Below are 23,137 nucleotides of genomic sequence, written 5' to 3' on the forward strand. Positions count from 1 at the left end.
CAGGGGAATGTTGCTCAGATAACAATAATGATGGTGGTATTTGTTAAGCCCTTACTATGTGCCAAGCACTGTTATAAGCGCTGGGACAGATTCAAGGTTAGCAGGTTGTCCCACGTGGGACTCACAGTCTTACAGTGCTCTGCACACAGTAAGTGCTCAATAAATACGATTGAATGAATGAATAATCCCCATTTTACAGATGAGAGAACTGAGGCACAGAGAAGTGAAGTGACTTACCCAAAGTCACACAGCTGACAAGTGGCGGAGCCAGGATTAGAACCCATGACCTCTGGCTCCCAAGCCCATGCTCTTTCCACTAAGCCATGCTGCTTCCCCAGATGCTAGTAGTTAAGATGCTGTATATATGTATATCCTGTATATATGTATATATGTTTGTACATATTTATTACTCTATTTATTTATTTATTTATCTTGTACATATCTATTCTATTTATTTTATTTTGTTAGTATGTTTGGTTTTGTTCTCTGTCTCCCCCTTCTAGACTGTGAGCCCACTGTTGGGTAGGGACTGTCTCTATGTGTTGCCGACTTGTACTTCCCAAGCGCTTAGTACAGTGCTCTGCACACAGTAAGTGCTCAGTAAATACGATTAATTGATTGATTGATTACCACCAAGCCTGACGTGTGCGTCAGAGGTTGTTTTTTTCTGATGTAATGGTTTTCAATGAACCTTCTGCTCTTTCTTCCTTTTTGTTTCTTATGAGAGAATCACTCAGTTCGTAGTAAGTCTTCTCTCTAGGCCAGGCCTGGATGGTGACCCAGCCTACGGTGTCTAGCAAAGTCTCCCAGCCTTGTGGCATACTCTGTGTATCCTTTAAATTGTAAAAAAAAAAAGTTATCTCAAATATTGTCGTGTCCTTTTGATAGTGACTGGCATACTGAATCGAATGTCACTGAAAGTGTTTCTTTAGACTGGAAGCTTTTGGTGGGCAGAGAATGAGTCCACCAGCTCTGTTATATTGTACTCTTTCAAATGCTTAGTATAGTGTTCTAATAATAAGAAGAATTGTCTATTTCATTCATTCATTCAATCGTATTTATTGAGCGCTTACTGTGTGCAGAGCACTGTACTAAGCACTTGGGAAGTACAAGTTGGCAACATAAAGAGACCGTCCCTACCCAACAGTGGGCTCACAGTCTAGAAGGCGGAGACAGACAACAAAACAAAAAGTAGACAGGTGTCAATACCATCAGAATAAATAGAATTATAGCTATATACACATCATTGATAAAATAAATAGAATAGTAAATAAGTACAAGTAAAATAGAGTAATAAATCTGTACAAACATATATACAGGTGCTGTGGGGAGGGGAAGGAGGTGGGGTGGGGGGGGATGGGGAGGAGGAGAGGAAAAAGGGGGCTCAGTCTGGGAAGGCCTCCTGGAGGAGGTGAGCTCTCAGTAGGGCTTTAAAGGGAGGAAGAGAGCTAGCTTGGCGGAGGGGCAGAGGGAGGGCATTCCGGGCCAGGGGGAGGACGTGGGCCGGGGGCCGACGGCGGGACAGGCGAGAACAAGGCACAGTGAGGAGATTAGCAGCCGAGGAACGGAGGGTGCGGGCTGGGCTGGAGAAGGGTAAGCACTTACTATGTGCCAGGCACTGTTCTACGTTCTGGGGTAGATACAAGTAAATCCGGTTGGACAGAGTCCCTGTCCCACATGGGGCTCACAGTATTCATCCCCATTTTAGAGAAGCAGCATGGCTCACTGGAAAGAGCGTGGGCTTTGGAGTCAGAGCTCATGGGTTCAAATCCCGGCTCTGCCAATTGTCAGCTGTGTGATTTTGGGCAAGTCACTTAACTTCTCTGTGCCTTAGTTACCTCATCTGTAAAATGGGGATGAAGACTGTGAGCCCCCCGTGGGGCAACCTGATCGCCTTGTAACCTCACCAGCGCTTAGAACAGTGCTTTGCCCATAGTAAGTGCTTAATAAATGCCATTACTATTATTATTTTATAGATGAAGTAACTGAGGCACAGAGAAGAAGTGACTTGCCCAAAGTCACCCAGCAGACTAGTGGCAGAGCTGGGATTAGAACCCACATCCTTCTGACCTCCGGGCCTGTGCAGTATCCGCTAGGCCAGCATACTTCTCTATGTTCTGAATATAGTAAGCACTCAATCAGTAATGTTTGATTAACTGAAAACCATGTCCTAAGGCATGTTCTATTACTACTGTTGCTAGTTTTGGTAGTAGACTCCAAGATGGCTTATTTAATGAGGCTGTTTCATTCGGATCATGGGCTTATCTGTGTAAAGAAAACGTAGGAAGCAGTGTGGCACAGGACAAAGAGCCTGGGAGTCAGAGGATCTGGGTTCTAATCCCAGATCTGCACTTGCCTGCTGGTCACTTAACTCCACAGTATTTCTGTTTCCTCACCTGTGTAATACTTCATGCTGCTGCCCGGATTGTCTTTGTCCAGAAACGCTCTGGGCGTGTTACTCCCCTTCTCAAAAATCTCCAGTGGCTACCAATCAATCTGCGCATCAGGCAGAAACTCCTCACCCTGGGCTTCAAGGCTGTCCATCACCTCGCCCCCTCCTACCTCACCTCCCTTCTCTCCTTCTACAGCCCACCCCGCACCCTCCACTCCTCTGCCGCTGATCTCCTCACCGTACCTCATTCTCGCCAGTCCCACCATCGACCCCCGGCCCACGTCATCCCCCGGGCCTGGAATGCCCTCCCTCTGCCCATCCGCCAAGCTCGCTCTCTTCCTCCCTTCAAGGCCCTACTGAGAGCTCACCTCCTCCAGGAGGCCTTCCCACACTGAGCCCCTTCCTTCCTCTCCCCCTTGTCCCCCTCTCCATCCCCCCATCTTACCTCCTTCCTTTCCCCACAGCACCTGTGTATATGTATATATGTTTGTACATATTTATTACTCCATTTATTTATTTATTTATTTATTTTACTTGTATATATCTATTCTATTTATTTTATTTTGTTAGTATGTTTGGTTTTGTTCTCTGTCTCCCCCTTTTAGACTGTGAGCCCACTGTTGGGTAGGGACTATTTCTATATGTTGCCAACTTGTACTTCCCAAGTGCTTAGTACATTGCTCTGCACACAGTAAGCGCTCAATAAATACGATTGATTGATTGATTGATTGATTTAAACTGTGAGTCCCAAGTGGGAACCAAGGCCATGTGCAACCTGGATTTAGTACAGTACTTGGCATATAGTTAGTACTTAGTAAATACCATGATTATTGTTATCATGATTTTTGAAGGTATTTTGGGGTAGGAAAATTCTGGGGATTTTGGCCCTCACCTGAATGGGGCATTTCTGTTGTTCAACAATCACCCAGTGATGTGTATTGCACATATTGTACTATACATAATGATTACATATTCTGATTTTAGAGACCTCCTTCTAAAACCCTAATGCGAACACCAACTCTTAGTCAACTGATGTATTCCAGATATTTCCAATCTTCAACCCTCTCCACTTCTTGCCCTGGGCGGCCTCAGAGAGGTGGACCGCAGGGATATAAGAGCCACCTACATCGCCGAGCGGAAGCAATCATTCATTCCATCTGCTGATCATTTAGGAGGCACATAGAAGGATCAATCAATCAATCAATCGTATTTATTGAGCGCTTACTGTGTGCAGAGCACTGTACTACGCGCTTGGGAAATACAAGTTGGCAACATAAGGATGTGTATTTCCTCATCAAACCACTCAGTCTCCAGCCTGTTATTTCTTTGTCCTTCCTTCCCCAAAAAGGGACAATTTACTGGCTAAATAGTTGGAAGGCTATTTATGGAGGTAGTGTTAGTATAAGGGCCAATTCAGTAATCTCTCAATAAATACAGTTGGTAGATTGATTGCCCAAGCACTTATCCTATCCCGCTTGGGCTACTGCTTCTGCCTCCTCGCTGACCTCCCAGCTTCCTTTCCCTTCCCATTCCAGTCCATACTTTATTCTGCAGCACGGATCACTTACCGATAAAAACCTTCAGTCCGTGTCTCCCCCATCCTCGTGGACCTTCGGTGACTGTCCATCCACCTCTGCCTCAAACAACAACTCCTTACCACTGACTTTAAAGCACTCAGTCATCATCAATCAATCGTATTTATTGAGCGCTTACGGCTCGTCCCATCCTACCTCACCTCATTGATGTCCTACTCCAGCCCAGTCTGCACGCTCCTCTCGCCCCAGTTTACTCACTGTTCCCTGATCTCTTCTATATCACCACTGGCCCCCACATCTTTCCCCTGGCATGGAACTCCATCCCCCTTCCATATACCCCAGATCACCGCCCTCTTTTCCCCAGCTCACTCTCCCTTCTGCATCATCTGTACGCTTGGATCTGTGACGTTTGGTCATTTGATATTCTCCCCACCCCAAACCCCACAGCACTTATCTTTAAATGCGATTGAATGAATAAATTATATATTGTCATCTCTTTAATCATATTAATGTCTGTCTCCACCTCTAGACTGTAAGCCCGTTACGGGTAGGGAATTTGTCTGCTAATTCTGTTGGTCTCTCCCAAGCTCCCAAGCTCTTAGTGCAGTGCTCTTCATAAATCAATCAATTGTATTTATTGAGTGCTTACTGTGTGCAGAGCACACAGAGTACTAAGCGCTTGGGAAGTACAAGTTGGCAACATATACAGTCCCTACCCAACAATGGGCTCACAGTCTAGAAGACTGTCAGTTATGAAGAGGGAGGGCAGTCCAGGACAGAGGCTCCATAAATCAATCGTATTTATTGAGCGCTTACCGTGCTCCATAAATAGCATTGATTGATCGATTGATCTTTTTTTATCATCTGCTCTAAGGTTCACTTCCAGCAGATAGTTGCTATGGCCCCGCTTTCGAATTGCCAGGCGGTTGTTTAAAAAGATAGCTGAAACACCGAGTCTGAACTGCGGTTATACCTCATTTTTCTTTTATTCTAGGAAAACAGGATTACAAGAAAACCAAACCAATTTTAAGAGCAACCAGATTAAAAGCAGAAGCCAAGAGAACAGCCTTAGGCATCAGGGTAAATATCTATTTGGGAGTTTTACTATCCTTCTATATGTGTCTTGAGTTGCTTTTAGTAAAAAGTAGGCTGTAAAGTTGCTAATTGCTGAAAGTTATTCCTTACAGCTGAATCTGTCTTACAATATTGTAAACTGCTCTACCAGACTGTAAGATCCTTGAGAACGACTCGTGTCTACCAACTCTATTTGACTCTCCCGAGTGCTTAGTGCAGTGCTCTAACCTACATGGATTGCCAGAGTATAAAGCATATATAAAGAGCCGTATTTTAACTTAAAATATCAATTAACCCTCAAATAACTGGAATGTCTGCACTCTCTAAGTACATTTTCATTTTGCTGCTGTGAAGCTTAGTGCCTTTAAGAGGTCAAGTATAATTACTTAGAATTGGATTTATTTTTTTTTTGCAGCTATTGAATACGCACCTCAAACACGTCAGTGATTTATACAGTACTAGTCATAAACCCTTACCTTCGTTCACCTTAAGCACTATTTTAATTATGTAGAATCCCAATTTTGACCCTTTCTATTTGGTCATGAATAAATTTAATATAATTAACAGTTCAATCATCTCTTCTTTGTGATTCAACAAGGAGGGCAGAAACCTTTCAATTTTAATAAAAAGCTTTATTTTTATGTGTTAAAGCAAGTGACTAGAGAAGAAGCTAGTAGATGCCTTTAATACAAATGTCGAACGTTACCCATCGTGCCATTTAATGAGCAGAATGGCTTAGTGGCTACAGCACGAGCCTGAGAGTCAGAAGGGCCTGGGTTCTAATGTTGTTTCTGCCACATATCTGCTGTGTGACCTTGGGCATGTTCCTTAACTTCTCTGGGCTTCAGTTAACCCATCTGTAAAATGGGGGTTAAGAGTGAGACAGGGACTGTGTCCAACCTGATTAATTTGTATCTACCCCAGCGCTTAGAACAGGGCTTGGCACATTGTAAGCGCTCAATAGCTATCATAATTATTATTATTTCCAGATGGACTTGAGCCAAACTGGGTTCTTTGATGGTGCCACGTGGGTTCAATCAATCGATCAATCAATCAATTGTATTTATTGAGCGCTTACTGTGTGCAGAGCACTGTAGTAAGCGCTTGGGAAGTACAAGTTGGCAACATATAGAGACGGTCCCTACCCAACAGTGGGCTCACAGTCTAAAAGGGGGAGACAGAGAACAAAACCAAACATACTAACAAAATATAAATAGAATAGATATGTACAAGTAAAATAAATAAATAAATGAATAGAGTAATAAATATGTACAAACATGTATACATATATACAAAGAATAACCTTTTCCCAGGTTATTTTTAAATCCCAAAATAGTATTAGAGAAGCAGCGTGGCTCAGTGGAAAAGAGCCTGGGCTTTGGAGTCAGGGGTCATGGGTTCAAATCCCAGCTCTGCCAATTGTCAGCTGTGTGACTTTGGACAAGTCACTTAACTTCTCTGGGCCTCAGTTACCTCATCTGTAAAATGGGGATTAAGACTGTGAGCCCCCCGTGGGACAACCTGATCACCTTGTAACCTCCCCAGCGCTTAGAACAGTGCTCTGCACATAGTAAGCACTTAATAAATGCCATTGTTATTATTATCATTATTATTATTATTAATAGAAAAATCAAATTGAGTCATACTGTCAGAACATTAGAATAGAAAGGGCTTAGTGGTGATGTTTTATTTAAAGAAACTTCAGATACGTTAAAAGGAGAACATTTTCCTGCTTCTGGCAGATAAGAAATCAATTTTTCCAAGTTATAGCTTATAGCAAATGCCAAGGTATTTCTACCAAGCTGTAACAGCTGTTGAGATGCCAGATGATGAATTTGGTTGTCTTCCAGAATTTGCTATTATAATCACGAAACAGTGCTTTCTTTTTGCTCCTGATTGCTGATCTTGATCAAGCATTGCCATGCGATGCAGTATGTTTTCACAACATAATCTCCTCAGTTAGTGCTGTGTGTCAGGTTTTAATGAGAAAAAATAGATTGCCTTTTTTGTTTAAAAGATAGACGATTAACCTTTGGAGTCTTTTTTTCATGTCTTTCATATTAGATTTCGCATCTCTCCTTTTTTGGTTTGATTCCTTCTATAAAACAATTTGTAAACCGGCATTCATCTTGGACGTTTGTTTTCTATCAGTGGCAGTTTCTGTAAAAGCCTCTGTTGGGTTTTAGCAGGCCTAGCTGAAATCATTTATAAGTAAAAGCATTATATATCCACATCCTCGAACACACTGTCACTCCCTCTTAATTTTGATTTTTGTGAAGATCATGAATCAGAAAGGACAGAAATCTGAAGAAGCCAAAGCTATTTTCCAGCATCATTAGGAAGTATGCATTAATTTTCTAGGGAAATATTTGTTCATACAATACCATTTTACTTTTGTGCAGCTGCCTTTTTAGACATTCCTGTTCTTTAAAGAAGTCCTGGGCATTGCAGAGGGACATGCGAGTGTCTGAAAAAGGGAATATGGAAACCGCTAGACTTTTTGTCACCACTGAAACTGATTTTTATGTGGATTGTATTTATAGTACTGAGTGCTAATGCCCCATTTACGCATATTTTTATGCTAAAGGAATGTGTTTCCTGGTTTTATTAAGTTGACACTTTCCCTGTAGGTACTAATCTGAGGAAAACAAAAGGCTTAATATTTATAAATTGTTTACTTTCCTTGGAAATTGATGTGAATAACCCATTAAAATGATGTGAAAGTTTTTTGAATTAGACCCTTGGTAGTAGTCTACATTTCAGAATTGGCATACTAATTAGATTGCCCTGTCAAACTTTGATTGCCTTGTCATTTGAACAGAGGATTTAAAGTAACAAAGTTTCTTCAAGGCATTGCCATTTAGTGCTTTTTAATTTCCCCAATGAGTGATTTTATCCTTGTTGATAATGTCAGAGAACCAACTAAGGACTAATAAACTGCAGAAGTTTTTGAGTCCTTTCTTGAAAAACCAGGATGACCGAAGTAGTTTTTCAGTGTATGAACATTTTTTAGGCTTTTATTTATGTTTTGCATTTCCTTGACCAAAAAAAAAAATCCTGATCAAAAATGCCCATTCATTCATTCATTTGTATTTATTGAGTGCTTACTGTGTGCAGAGCACTGTACTAAGTGCTTGGGAAGTACAAATCAGCAACATATAGAGAGAGTCCCTACCCAACAAAAGGCTCACAGTTTAGAAGGGGGAGACAGACAAAAAAAACACAAAACAAGTAGACAGGTGCCAATACCATCAGAATAAACAGAATTATAGCTGTATGCACATCATTAATAAAATAGAGTAAAAATATGTACAAATATACACAAGTGCTGTGGGGAGGGGAAGGGGGAAGGGCAGAGGGAGTTGGGGGGGGCGATGGGGAAGAGGAGGAGGAGGGGCAAAAGGGGGGCTCAGTCTGGGAAGGCCTCCTGGAGGAGGTGAGCTCTCAGTAGGGCTTTGAAGGGAGGAAGAGAGCTAGCTTGGCAGATGTGTGGAGGGAGGGCATTCCAGGCAAGAGGTAGGACGTGGGCCAAGGGTCGATGGTGAGACAGGTGAGAAAGAGGCACAGTGAGGAGGTTAGTGGCAGAGGAGCGGAGGGTGCGGGCTGGGCTGTAGAAGGAGAGAAGGAAGGTGAGGTAGGAGGGGGCAAGGTGATGGACAGCCTTGAAGCCGAGGGTGAGGAGTTTTTGCTTGATTTGAAGGTTGATAGGCAACCACTGGAGATTTTTGAGGAAGGGAGTGACATGCCCAGAGCGTTTCTGTACAGAGATAATCCAGGCAGCAGAGCAAAGTATAGACTGAAGCGGGGAGAGACAGGAGGATGAGAGATCAGAGAGGAGGCCGATGCAGTAATCCAGTTGGGTTGGGATGAGAGTTTGAACCAGCAAGGTAGTGGTTTGGATGGAGAGGAAAGGGCTCATCTTGGTGATGTTGTGGAGGTGAGACTGGCAGGTTTTGGTGACAGACTGGATGTGTGGTGTGAATGAGAGAGCAGAGTCAAGGATGACACCAAGGTTGCGGGCTTGTGAGACAGGAAGGATGGCAGTCCCATCTGCAGTGATGGGAAAGTCAGGGAGAGGACAGGGTTTAGGGAGGGAAGATAAGGAGCTCAGTCCTGGACATGTTGAGTTTTAGATGGTGGACAGACATCCAGATGGAGGTGTCCTGAAGGCAGGAGGAGATATGAGCCTGGAGGGAGGAAGAGAGAACAAGGGCCGAAATGTAGATTTGGGTGTCATCAGCGTAGAGGTGATAGTTGAAGCCGTGGGAGCGAGTGAGTTCACCAGGGGAGTGAGTGTAGATGGAGAACAGAAGGGGACCAAGAACTGACCTTTGAGGAACCCCTACAGTAAAGGCCAAGGTGATCTACTGGGTCTTGAGAATCCAAGATGTAATTTGGTGAGGAGTATGCATATCCTACCATAAATGCAACTATGATAACACATACCCCAATTCCCTGATTAGGGAGATTCACCACCATCCTCCCTGCCTCACAAACTCATTATTCACAACTCATAGCTCTCATTCAACCCACATATTGAATCTGTCATCAAATCTTGTCAGTTCTACCTTCACAATATCTCTAGAATCCACCCCTTCCTCCTCATCTAAACTGCCAGCACACTTATCCAAGCAGTTATCGTACCTTGACCGTCAGCCTCCTCACTGACCTAAGTATGGTATCTATTAGGTATGGTATTTTTTAAGTGCTTACTATGTTCCAAGCACTGTACTAAGCACTGGGGTATATCCAAGATATTCAGATTGGACACAATTCCTGTCCCACATGTGGCTCACACTTTAGAGGGAGTAGGGTTTACTCTCCATTTTTTTTAAGGATGAGGAAACTGAGGCCCAGAGAAGGTAAGTGATTTGCCCAAGATCACACAGCAGACACTTGGTGGGGGTAGGGATTAGAACCCAGATCCTCTCATTTCCAGGCCTGTGCTCCTTCCACCAGACCACGCCGCTTCCTTGCCTCCTGCCTCTATCCACTCCAGTCCTTATTTTACTTTGTCACCCAGATCAGTATTTTTAAAAACAAAAACAAACAAACAAAAAAATAGGAGCATGTTTCCCCACTCCTCAAGACCCACCAGTGGTTACCTATCCACCTCTGCATCAAACAGAAAGTCCTTACTGTAGGCTTTCAGGCATTGTATAAGTTCTCCCCCTCCTACCTTACTTTATTAACTCCTACTACAACTCCACTTGAACTTGACTCCTCTAGCACCTGCCTACTCACTGTGCCCTTACCTCATCTGTCTCAAATCTGACCCTTGCCCACATTCTCCCTCTGGCCAGGAACTCCCTCCCCCTGCATATATGATAGACCACCACTCTCTCTGTCTTCAAAAGCCCTACCAAAAGTATATCTCCTCCAAGACGCCTTCTTTGACTAAGCCCTCACTTTCCTATTCGTTCACCCTCCTACATCACCTATGTACTTGGGTCTGTACCTCTTAAGCACTTTGCTATTTGCCCCATCCCCGAGTCCCCAGCACTTATGTGTTTATCCTTGTACTCTGCCATTTCCCCTACCTGTAATTTATTTTAATATCTATCCACCCTCTAGGCTGCAAGCTCTTTGTAGGCAGGGATCATATCTACCAAATCTTATATTAAATTCTCCCAATCACTTAATACACTGCTTTACATACACTAAGTGTTCAATAAGTACCATCAATTGCTTGTTTTACTATTAGATGATATGGTAGGGCAGGGGGATTTGGAGGGTTTAAATTTAGAGGAAGGGCCCCATTGTTTGTGAATCTTTACAAAACATGGTGGGAAAAAAAGATTAGCAAATGTCCAGGAAATGACCATCACACCAGTCTTCCAAATATTATTTTGCCCCTACCAGAGGTAGAATGTTGGATTGGATCAATCATCGATCTTTTAAGTTATCGCACTGCTGATGGTCTTATTTCTTGTGGGTGGTGTGTTAAAATAAATATTTGGGACACTAATCAGTCAATCAGTGGTATTTCTTGAGTGCTTACTGTGTGCAAAGCCCTGTATTCAATGCTTGGGAGGGTACAGTATAACAGATATGATAAATGTGATCCCTGCCCACAAGGAGCTAACAGTTTACAGGAGGAGACAGACATAAAAAGGGGTTGCGAAAGGAAATAAACAGTGGAGTAGAAGAGTATTTACATAAATATGATTGGGCTGGGATGAGTATCAAAGTGATTAAGGGCTAAACAGACAAGTACATAGTTGAAGCAGAGAGGAGGAAAGAAAGGGGAAATAAAGGACCTAGTCTGGGAAGACCTTTTGGGGGAGATGTGATTTTAGGAGATTTTTGAAGGTGGGGAGAGTGGTGGTCAGATACAAAGGGGAAGGGAGTTCTGAGGGGGAATGTGGGCAAGGAGAGATAGATGAGAATGAGGTAGAGGAAGTAGGTTGGTATTTGATAAGTAGGGTGTGCGAGTTCGGTTGTAGGGGTTCAGGTAGGAGGCTTAATGCCTTAGAAATCGATGGCAAGGAGTTCCTGTTTGATGCAGAGGTGGATGAGCAACCATTGGAGGTTTTTGAGGAGAGAGGAAATGTGGACAGAACGTTTTTTCAGAAAAATGATCTGTGCAGCAGTGTGAAGTATAGACTGGAGAGGGGAGAGACAGGAGGCAAGGTGGGCAGAGAGGAGGCTGATGCAATTTATTTTATTTTGTTAATATGTTTTGTTTTGTTGTCTGTCTCCCCTTTCTAGACTGTGAGCCCGCTGTTGGGTAGGGACCGTCTCTATATGTTGCCAACTTGTACTTCCCAAGCGCTTAGTACAGTGCTGTGCACACAGTAAGTGCTCAGTAAATACGATTGAATGAATGAATGAATAGTTAAAGTGGGAAATGATAAGTTCTTGGATCAGCATGGCAGCAGTTTGGATGAAGAGAAAAGCACAACTTCTCGAGATGTTGTGAAGGTCAGTGGCAGGATATGGTGAGAGCGAATGTGTAGGTTGAATGAGAGAGATAAGTGGAGGACAATGCCCCGGATATTGGCTTTTATGGCCGGGAGGATGTTGGTGCTGTCTTCTGTGATAGGAAAGTTAGGGGGAGAATATTTCTGAGTGGGAAGATAAGGAGTTCTATTTTGGACATGTTAAGTTTAAGGTGTCAGCGGGACATCCAGAGAGAGATGTTCTGAAGGCAGGAGGAAATGTGAAACTGCAGAGAAGGAGAGAGGTCAGGGCTGGAGATGTAGATTTGGGAATCATTCGCATGGAGAAATTAGTTGAAGTCGTGGGAGTGAATGTGTTCTCCAAGGGAATCTCTAGACTGTGAGATCCTAGAAGGCAGGAGAAGGTGTCTTTTGTACTGTACTCTCCAAAGAGCTAAGTACACTGTTCTGCACGTAGTAAGTGGTCGATAAATACCATTGATTGATCGAAAGGAGTGGTCTTCTCTCTTCTGCATCGCCCTTATTTATGGATTTAGCTATTTATGTACCTCACCCTCAGTTGCACAGCACTTATGTTCATGTCAGTAATTTATTTGTTTATATTAATGTTGGTCTCCCCCTCTAATCTATAAGCTGCTTGTTTAGCAGGGAGCATGTCTACCAACTCTGCCTCTCCCAAGGACTTAGTACAGTGTTCTGCACATAGAAAGCACTCAATAAATGCGTTTGATTGATTGGGTATATATGGAGAATAGAAGGGGAACCAGGGCAGACAGGGCATCAGGTTTCCAATCCTAGATCCCCCACTTACCTGCTGGGTGACCTCGGGCAGGTTACTTCACTTTTCTGTGTCTCTGTTTCCTCGACTGAAAAATAGAGATTCAATACCTCTTCTCTGTCCTCCTCTGTATCCACCACAGAGCATTAGAACAGTGCTTGACACGTAATAAGCACCTAGTAAATACCAATTAAAAAACAAAAACAAACAAAAAAAAAACAACTGAATCTTGCGACACTCCTACAGTTCATGGGTGAGAGACAGAGGAGGAGCCAGCAAAAGAGGCTGAGAAAGTATGGTTAGAGAGATAGTGAGAACGCCAGGACAGAACAGTGATAGTGCAGCCAAGGTTAGATAATGTTTGCAGGAGAAAGCGGTTGTACACTGTGTCAAAGACAGCAGAAAGATCGAGGAGGATTAGCCTGGAATAGTGGCCTTTGGATTTGGCAAGAAGGATATCTTTGGTGACCTTAAAGTGGTCTGTTTCCATGGAAGGAAGGGGCAGAAGCCAGATTGAAGATTACAGTCTTTGCTTTTCTAGTGTTGTTGCACACCTGCTTACTGAAGGTTACAGTATCTCTTAGGGTAGATAAGATGCTCTATTCTTGAACCCCAGAAAGTCCTTAATCTTTTGTTTTTGTTTTTTTTTAATAGAGAAGGAGAAAGATTTTTCACCTTTATTCTTTAGATTAAACCTCTGCTGCTTGCCAAAATATCGTCACACATGCAGTAGAACAAGGTTTTAAGGAAAAGAAATGAAAAAATACAAGATAAAAAATGGAAACCTCTCAACATCACAAATGGTACATCCAAATCAATAGCCATCGATTATTAATTAGGGTACACCAACTCTGAAATATAGTTTTTACTCTGCTTCTTGAAGGTCTACACAAAGTTATTATCCACTGGAGCTCCTCTATTGGACCAGATTAGGTGGAGAATTTCTGAGGCAGAAGAAGAGATTTAGGTTAGGATCATTGGCGGGGAATATATCTGTTTGTTATTGTACACTCTCAAGCACTTAGAACAGTGATTTACACACAGTAAGCGGTCAATAAATATTATGAATGAATGAATCTTTTCAGGAGGGGGATGGGGAGAGAAAAGAGGTGGAATAGAAACTCTGACTCTCGTGTGAGGAAATGATAGTCACATCTAAACTGTAAACCCATCCTCTAGGCTGTAAGCTCCTTATAGGCGGGAACGCTTCTGGTCATTGTGTTACATCGTACTCTCCCAAGCACTTAGCACAGTGTTCTTCACATAGTAAGTACCTTTGATTAATAGTTAGGGTCAGCTGTTCCAATTCATTGAACACCCTAGCTTGGACTTCACCATTTCCACTGGCACACTGATTGCCAGGGGTGACTGTTTTCCTTTCCACTGAAAAGCACACTTCCCACATCACTGCATCCTAAGATTGAGGAAGTAAGCGATGCATACGCCGCAGACATTTACGGGAGAGATGAGGAGCAGCAAATCGACTGACAGTGAAGTGAGGCCCTGATCAGGAGGAAAAACTTGAGCCTTAGCTGTTTTTGCTCCCTGGGCTGGTGTGAATAGAGTGAGTGCTCTACAGTGTTGTTGTCCACACTCCTGAACAGATGGAGTTTACAGTTGTGTGTCACTTGTTTTTTTACATCCCCTTAAGATTAGTAGCTCGGTGGCCAGATGGATCTGGGAGCGCATCTGTGGGTATAAGAAAATAAATGAAACCTGTCTGATGTTGCCATGTACTTTCGAGAAGGCAAAGCATTCCAATTGCAACAAATAAAAATGTGTTTTCATGGGACATATTGATAAACTAGATGTAACTTTTTTTAAAGGCTCATTAAACTGAAATGACAATTAAAGCTCAAACTACCATGCTTTACTAGCAGGAATTTAATTGTATTTAAGAGGGTAAAATAAACCTGCATAAAATATATATGTGTATATATATATATATATATATTCATTCAATCGTTCATTCAATCGTATTTATTGAGCGCTTACTGTGTGCAGAGCACTGTACTAAGCACTTGGGAAGTACAAGTTGGCAACATATAGAGACGGTCCCTCCCCAACAGCAGGCTCACAGTCTAGAAGAGGGAGACAGATAACAAAACAGAACATATTAACAAAATAAAATAAATAGAATAAATATGTACAAGTAAAATAGAGTAATAAATATGTACAAACATATGTACAGGTGCTGTGGGGAGGGGAAGGAGGTAAGGCGGGCATGATGGGGAGGGGGAGGAGGGGGAGAGGAAGGAGGGGGCTCAGTCTGGGAAGGCCTCCTGGAGGAGGCGAGCTCTCAGTAGGGCTTTGAAGGGAGGAAGAGAGCTAGCTTGGTGGATTTGCGGAGGGAAGGCATTTCAGGCCACGGGGAGGAGTGAGGAGGTTAGCGGCAGAGAAGCGGAGGGTGCGGACTGGGCTGGAGAAGGAGAGAAGGGAGGTGAGGTAGGAGGGGGCGAGGGGATGGACAGCCTTGAAGCTGAGAGTGAGGAGTTTTTGCCTGATGCATAGGTTATATATAAATATATACAACATATATATATATGTTATTTCATTGTTCAGGTTAAAAAAAATGCCATGTTGACCAGAAACCAAATTCATTTAAATTATGTGTAACGTTTATTGAATAGCACATGTTGGATCATTGCTCTAAAAGTGAAAGTGAAGTGCCTGCATGTAAAAGCAAATGAATTGCAGCTCTATATAAGAGTCCCAGGTTATGAACGTTATCTGTAAATGAAAATCAGGGCACTTTAACCCCATCAGAATTCTGGGATGCCATGATTTCCTCTTTCTTTCTCTTGAGTGTCCTCTTCAGATGAGTTTGTGAAAGTAGAAGGAACTCACATGGACAGCTTCAATGAGAAATAATACAGCCTCATTTTGACAAATGGATTTAATCAAGAACTGATTTCAAATGCTGTTCTCTCTGTTTCAAAGGGACTGGGGAGGGGATTGTATTGTACCATATGAAGACCTAGAATCTAGTGGAAAGAACAGTTGTCTGAAGATCATAATACCTGTTTCTAATCCGAGGTTGGCTACCGGCCTGCAGTGTGACATATGGCAGGTCATTTGGTCTCCTTGGGCCCCAGTTTCTCATCTAAAAATGGAGATTATTATACTTGCTCCCCTTATCCCATTGATATGATGTGAATTGGGTGAGAAAGAGATACTGGAGGTGAAGGCACTTGGCTAAAATAAGTGTGTTCCAAATTCAGTGTGTTTTTTAATATTCGAAATATTTCAAAGTCATGCTCATGTTTGGTTGGGAAAGAGAAGAAAGTTAAGGGAAAGAAGTCATTCATTGAAACACCTCTTACTGCTCTAGTGTCAGCTGGAATGTTAGCCAAGTAGATTTTATGAAATCATCTCCTAAGGAAACCTGTATGGGTTGATGAAATACGATTGATGATGATGATGAAGATGATGAAAACTAGCTCCATGAGTTTGCATATAGGTAATGAATATGAATAGATAATAGCTTCCCTGGACCCACTGATGTGTGTCTGATTATTCTTTTGTTTTCAATTCTCTGTCTTTTTTTTTCCTACAGGAAGTTGGTCTTATCCTCACAGCTATACTGGTAATAGTGCTGGTTTTTTATGCTCTCTTTTATCTCAAGCTATCCGATGGTGGTGAGCTGGATCTGGAACAGACTGAGAATTAGCAATGCAGTGATCACCAGGGCCTCTTTGGAAAGAAACAGCCTCTGAGGAATGAAGAGAACCTTAGAAAGAGTTACTGTAGACAGACGTCCTCTGCCATTCAGAATGGACATCAATGGGATACCACAATGAGTCTTCTCTCTTTGCAGAATTTTAAAAAAATGTTCCAATGGAAGTATATCCTTTGCTTTGGAGCAGTAACAAAGGCAGTTGAACACGTTTATAAGATTTGCTTCTTGGGATGAACAGTTCTGCATAGTTCTGCATCACGTTGCTTAGCTTTAGATGAGACAAGTCCTGCTTTCTCAAGTCGCATAGGACAAGTCACTAGCCAGAGTGCAAAATTGAATCACTTCCTGATGGTCAAGTCTGTTTTTTGTTTCCTTTCACAGAGAGGAGCGTAATTCCAAATGTAAGTTCCTTTCTGTTTATACCCACCTCCTAGATCAGATTGACTGGTTTTCAGTTGAGCTAGAAGCAATTTCTCATTTTGAAGCAGACTGCGACTTCCTTCATGGGATCGCTTTGCGCCATCAGAGATTCTGTCTCCACATACAACGAGCATAATCTTTCCCTTTCTTTGCCAACTGTTCGGTGCACATGTGCTCCGTCAAAAAGGGCACCTGGATGACAGAAGCTCGAAGAGTCACATATGCCTCAGAAACAGAGTTCCTTCCTTGGCTCTTGGTCTTCGTGAACAGGTATAAATGGAAAGTTCGGAGGAGGTTGATTTTAATTAGCTTGCTACTCTATTAATACAAAGTTGAAATTCTAGTTAAATTGTGCTGATCCTCCTGCTTGCAGTATCAGCTTGCTCCTCTTGTTAGAAGAATTGTGCAAATCTGTTCTCTTCGATTTCTTTTGCACTACTTTGATTCCGTCACCCTTTTTCATGCATATCCCTGACAATTGAACTTGCCAAAGTCATTAAAATTCATTCTTCCTGCAAGTTGCATTCTGTCTCTCCAGACAAAACTAGTTGTCATCTCAGTGAGATTTAAAAAAAATGCTGACTAGAATATTTACCATTGCTCCTTCAGACCCTACTTATGCAGGCTCATTTGGGTAAATTTCTTTATTCCTAGCTTATATCAGACTTGTCAGATCTTGCCTCTGACCTACTTAATCAATATTTCACATCAGTAATGAATTTTTATCTTTGCATTACCTGACAGTTGGGACATGGGAAAAACTATTTCAGTAACCTAGGGACCTGTAAAGATGTATGTCCTGTGGCAAATAAGGTGTTTTCCAAAGCAAATTTTGAGTTTTAAGCCACAAAGAATTTGCCTGTTGACTTGGTAGGAAATGGACAAACCATGAAATTTTTGTACTATCCTAATAAAGTTCAAACTTTGCAATTGTTTTGTTTATTTTACTTTTTATGGCCTATGAAAGCACTGACTGTGTTCCATGCACATTACTAAGTGCTGGAGTTGTTACAAGGTACTTGAGCTGGAGACAGCCCGTGACCTATAAGGGGCTCGGTCTTAATCCTCAGTTTACAGATGAGGTAACTGAGGCATGGAGAAGTTAAGTGACCTGCTCAAGGTCACAGAGCAGATGTGTGCGGATGTAGGATTAGAACCCAGATCTTTCTAAGTCTCGGGCCCGTGCTGTATTCATTAGGCCACACTGCTATTCTAGGTCACGTTCCAGGGGAGAGGGAGAACCGGGAAGAAAGAGGGAAGGGGGGTATTTCTAAGTAAGCAAGAAGCTCTAAACGGGTAATATGACTTGCCGTCACCCCCAGATGTGTTTAGTTCATCATTCATTCATTCAGTTGTATTTATTGAGTGCTTAATATGTGCAAAGCGCTATACTAAGCACTTGGGGGCCAGGGAATCTTGCCTTAGATCTGAGGGGAAGGACTCTTGTCTTCAATTGCTAAAGGTGTATATGACCCATGTTCCTCAACCTAGAATTTTAATATGTGCTTAGCATCCTAGACATTTCCTTATTTTTGGTCTGCTATAATTTGGAGCAATCTTATAGTTTCCTATAATGCAGTATTAAAAATGAACTCTTGCAATGAATTTGTGAAGTGTACAAAATATACAACAGGCAGTTTCTAGACTGTCCAAATAATGATAGAATTTATTAAGGGCTTCCCTGTTAAATGCTGGGGCAGATAAAAAAAGTTCTCAGTCCCTGTCTCACACAAGGCTCACAATCTATTTTATCCCCATTTTACAGTCGAGGCTTACAATTGACTTACCCGAGGTCAAACGGCAGACTAGTGAAAAAGATAGGAATAGAGTCCTAGTACTGGGCTCTTCTCAGCAGGCCATGCAGCTTCTCCAACATTTGCAGAAAGTTCTGGAAGATGCCACAGTTGATCGTTTTCAGGAAAATGTTTGCAAATTCTCCAGTATTTTGACAAATCAGTTTTCATGTATTCATAGAAAATCCCATATTCTTTACTATTTTTGCACTAACCTGTCTCCCTTTGCCAATTTAGAAATGGAAAATATCTTCAAATTTTCATTAACATTGCAAAACAAATAGTCAAAAAAATAAAGCAACTGAAATCAAACCATGTAGAAAAAATAAATTTTCTGATTGCTCAAGATTCTTGGAAATTAAGTGGAAAATATGTCCACCAGAGTTGTCAATAACTAATTCATGGATTTTTATTTCTAGAATGCTCAAAGATTTCACGATGCAAATTATTTTAAATTGTTTTTAAATATATATTATCATGCCTCATGAATGGGTTCCTTCTAACTAAATATCTAAGGTGTTTTTTGAACTGTATTAATAACTGCCTTTTGTAAGCCTGCCTTAATATGATTGCAATCACAAACTCAAGAGAACCCCCACCATTGATTATATAGTACGGTTGACCAATATGGGTGGCATTTTGGAGTGAAGGTTGAAGCATTTTGTGACATGTGGTATATCCGTTTGTCAAGTGGAAGGCAAAGGCATAGCACATGCTGGCATTTGGAATGTGACAGGCCTTATACTTCCCTGAATGACATGCCACATGTCACAGAATGCTGTTGCTTCCCCACTTCTCTCGCTCACATTTATGTGAGCAATTTCCATTTAGTTATCCTCCTTCTCTATAGTTTTCAAAACTCATACATGAAACGATGACTAGTTCTTCTTTTCAATACTGAGAAATACAGGTAGATTGAAAAGGTTCTGGAACTATAGTCCCCATTTAAGGTTGGCACAGTTTAAAATAATCAAAATGTATCGAACGTAGCTTTCGAACTGAGTTTAAAAATGTCTTTCCTAACTAGAGAATTTTCACCAGCATTGCCCACAGTTACTACTCACAGGCATATGCAGTTGAAGGCAGTGAACAATAGACAGGAAAGGATACATGTCAGGGACGATAATCATATTTTCCATTTTCATTGAAATGCATAATTACTGGTTTATTTTCTGCTGACCTTATTTCGGTCTGTGGGCCCGGCTGTTCAGCTGGTTAGGGGATGGTGGGCCCCAACATTTTCAGAGTTATCATACGTTCTTGGCAAATGACAATTAGATTCAGTCAATCAATCATTCGTATTTGTTGAATGCTTCCTGGGTAGAGAAGAGATTACAATATAACAGTATACCAGAGTTGGTAGTCACGTTCCCTGCCCACAGTGAGCTTTTAGTCTAGAGTGGGAGACAGAAATAATAGGGGCAGAGAACGCTAAACTGTCTACAAATCTCTGGCAAGTCTGTAGGAATTACTGTGTTCAGAAAGTAAAGTTACACTCTAGATGAGAGCCCATCAATCACGTGCATAGATATCGTAGGGTTAGTCAATATTTTTGTTCTTTTTTTGGATCATCCATTCAAGACAGATATGCTATAACAGATCAAGTGTAGTATAATTGGAGGATACTTCCCCTCTCAAAGAGCCACTTTTAAAAACAGTGGGGTTTTTTGTTTTGTTTTTCAAACGTGCTTATTAATGCCTTTTGTCTAGTAGTCCATACCTGGGTGAATGGGAGGCCAACGCCTAGCTTGTACTTTTGAACTGCGTTTTTTCCAAAATTATATGGAGATAATTCAGAAGGCCTACCTGAAAGATAGCAGTGGATAATGAAATCTGTCTCATGTTGGTGCCAGAAAGGATGAGATACTGTATTAACCTTTCTCTGAATGCAGCCTAATGAGACATACTGAGAAGTCAGGAAACTCCTGGCTCTTCTTATGTCAGCAAGATCGGGTAGGAGAAAAATGGCCCTAAGAGAAATATGCCAACAGGATCCTCCATTTTCCAAAGAAAATTCCTTGGCTCCCAAGAGTCATCTAACCCAGAGAGGACCTTCTGGAGAAAATGCCTATTCTTTCCTTCCTGGCTTTCAGGAGCCTTGATTTAATGAGTTGAACTATTCTTATAAATATTATTTAAAAAACGCACTGGAAAGTGTTATGGCAAATATGCTGATTGCCTTCCGTATTTTGTTAAACTCACATCACGTGTACTTCATGCCAGGGGGTAGAACCTGAAATGTACCTTTTCATGTCCATGGATTCCTTTGTCATTAATGCAGATCATATACATCGTGCCCGGAGATTTTACCTACCGTTTGCAGTAATTTTTGAAGACTTTGTCCTTTGAAACAAATGTTATATACCAGTTACCTATGTTCCTCTTTAGAAGAGTGCCGGAGATTTTATTTGAAGTGCTGTGTCAAAAGAAATAATTGACCCATCGATGTATTAGTGAGGCCACTTTGACCAGATGTCTCAGTTCCAGCTAAAAGAAAATCCGGATTAAGTCTAAATTATTACACGAAAGTGGATAATGCAGAAAATTAATTTGCCAAAATCAAATAACATTTTTGTACTTCAGAAAGACCTCTGAAATAAATCCCTAAATAGACCTTGTTTTTGCTCAGTCATAAGTCTCTCTGCTGAGCCCGAGTGGAAAAGTCATCATCATCATCATCATCATCATTGGAGGCCTTCCCAGACTGAGCCCCTCCTTCCTCTTCCCCTCCTTCTTCTCCCCCCACCTTACCTCCTTCCCCTCCCCACAGCACCTGTATATATGTATATATGTTTGTATGTATTTATTATTCTATTTATTTATTAATTTTATTTGTACATATTTATTCTATTTATTTTATTTTGTTAATATGTTTTGTTTTGTTGTCTGTCTCCCCCTTCTAGACTGTGAGCCCACTGTCGGGTAGGGACCGTCTCTATATGTTGCCAACTTGTACTCCCCAAACCCTTAGTACAGTGCTCTGCACACAGTAAGTGCTCAATAAATACGATTGAATGAATGAATGAATGAATCATCAATGGTATTTATTAAGTGCTTACTATGTGCAGATCAATGTACTAAGCGTTTGGGAGAGTACAATACAGCAGAGTTGGCGGACACATCCCTGCCCAAACAAGCCCTACAGTGTAGACTGTGAGCCCACTGTTGGATAGGGACTGTCTCTATATGTTGCCAACTTGTACTTCCCAAGCGCTTAGTACAGTGCTCTGCACACAGTAAGCGCTCAATAAATATGTTTGATTGATTGATTGTAGAGTGGCACTTCTGCTTGCCGCTCATAGAGTCCAGGGCAAAAACCTCACTAGAGTATTGAAGGCAATGGATTCAATGTGGATTAACTGTGAAATGAAGGTAATTTCTGGGTGAATTGTCCCAGTGTAAAAACACCCTCAGTAGATTAACAGAAATTCTTATGGGAAGAAAATATTCCCACAGATGTATTCAGCATTGTACTGGAGCAGAAGGTGCTTAAACCCGTATCCCACTTGTCTTCTCACACAGCAACATATGTGTGATCCATATTTCCTGAGAAATAAGAGGGGATTTTATATGTCAGTGAATTTTAGCCAACAGCACTCTCCTCCTCTTCTTCATTTTTTAAAAATAACAACCAAATTGGTGGGGAGGCAGCCAAAATTTGAGGTACCAGTGCCTCTTGAACAGATGTCATGCCATTATTTTTTAGCTCGTTTAGATGAATAAACATGTTAAACTGTGAAGTATTACATTTTAGAATTTTCCATTTAAAAAACGAGACAATCTGTTTACTGTCCTAATTGAGACAACAATCCGTGCGGCTGCCAGTTTTGGCAGTCATAACAATGAACTATAAATATTTGGACCAATGATGTAAAATGGGGGCTGTGGAGGCTAAAACATGTGTAAATTTTTGTTTGCAAGGACAACCATTTCAGTTCTGTATTTGTCTTAATTTCTACCATAAACTTGTTTGTATTAAACTGGATTGGCATAGTAATCCTACAAGAAATTTGTCGATGAGAGGCCTGGTTTCTTCCTAGTTCATTATCCTTCATAACGTTCACTTATCCATCTGTTGTAACAAATTGTTGCACTGTCCCGATATGACAAGTCAAGACTCTACTCAGTTACCTTCTATGTAGATCAGGCCAGGATGGAACTAAGATTAGAACTGTTTTTTGCTTTTTCCAATTGAAATAGTAATGGTTTAATGATTAAATTGAAGTAATTAATTTTTAAAATGAGACGTATTGAAGAAATGGAAAATAAAAAAAAATGTGGGATAGGAAAGTGTATCAGATTGTGAAAGGAAGAAAGCAGGAGGAAAGGGTGGAGAGAAGAGGAACTGAAAATGAAGACAAAGGGCAGAAGGGAAAAGAGGGAGGTAGAGAAAGACAAAAGGAGAGAAATATGCTGTGTGGAAAAAGTAACAAGACAAGGAATTTGCAGAAAAAAAAAATTGCAGGCAAAAGGGCAGAAAGATGTATGGGAGAAGAGGAAAGTGGCAGAAAGATTCCCAAATATCCCTCTCCAGCCTTGACCTTTCCTTTTCTGTAGTCTCACG

Source organism: Tachyglossus aculeatus, chromosome 4 (genome assembly GCF_015852505.1).
Source record: "Tachyglossus aculeatus isolate mTacAcu1 chromosome 4, mTacAcu1.pri, whole genome shotgun sequence".
NCBI lineage: Eukaryota > Metazoa > Chordata > Mammalia > Monotremata > Tachyglossidae > Tachyglossus > Tachyglossus aculeatus.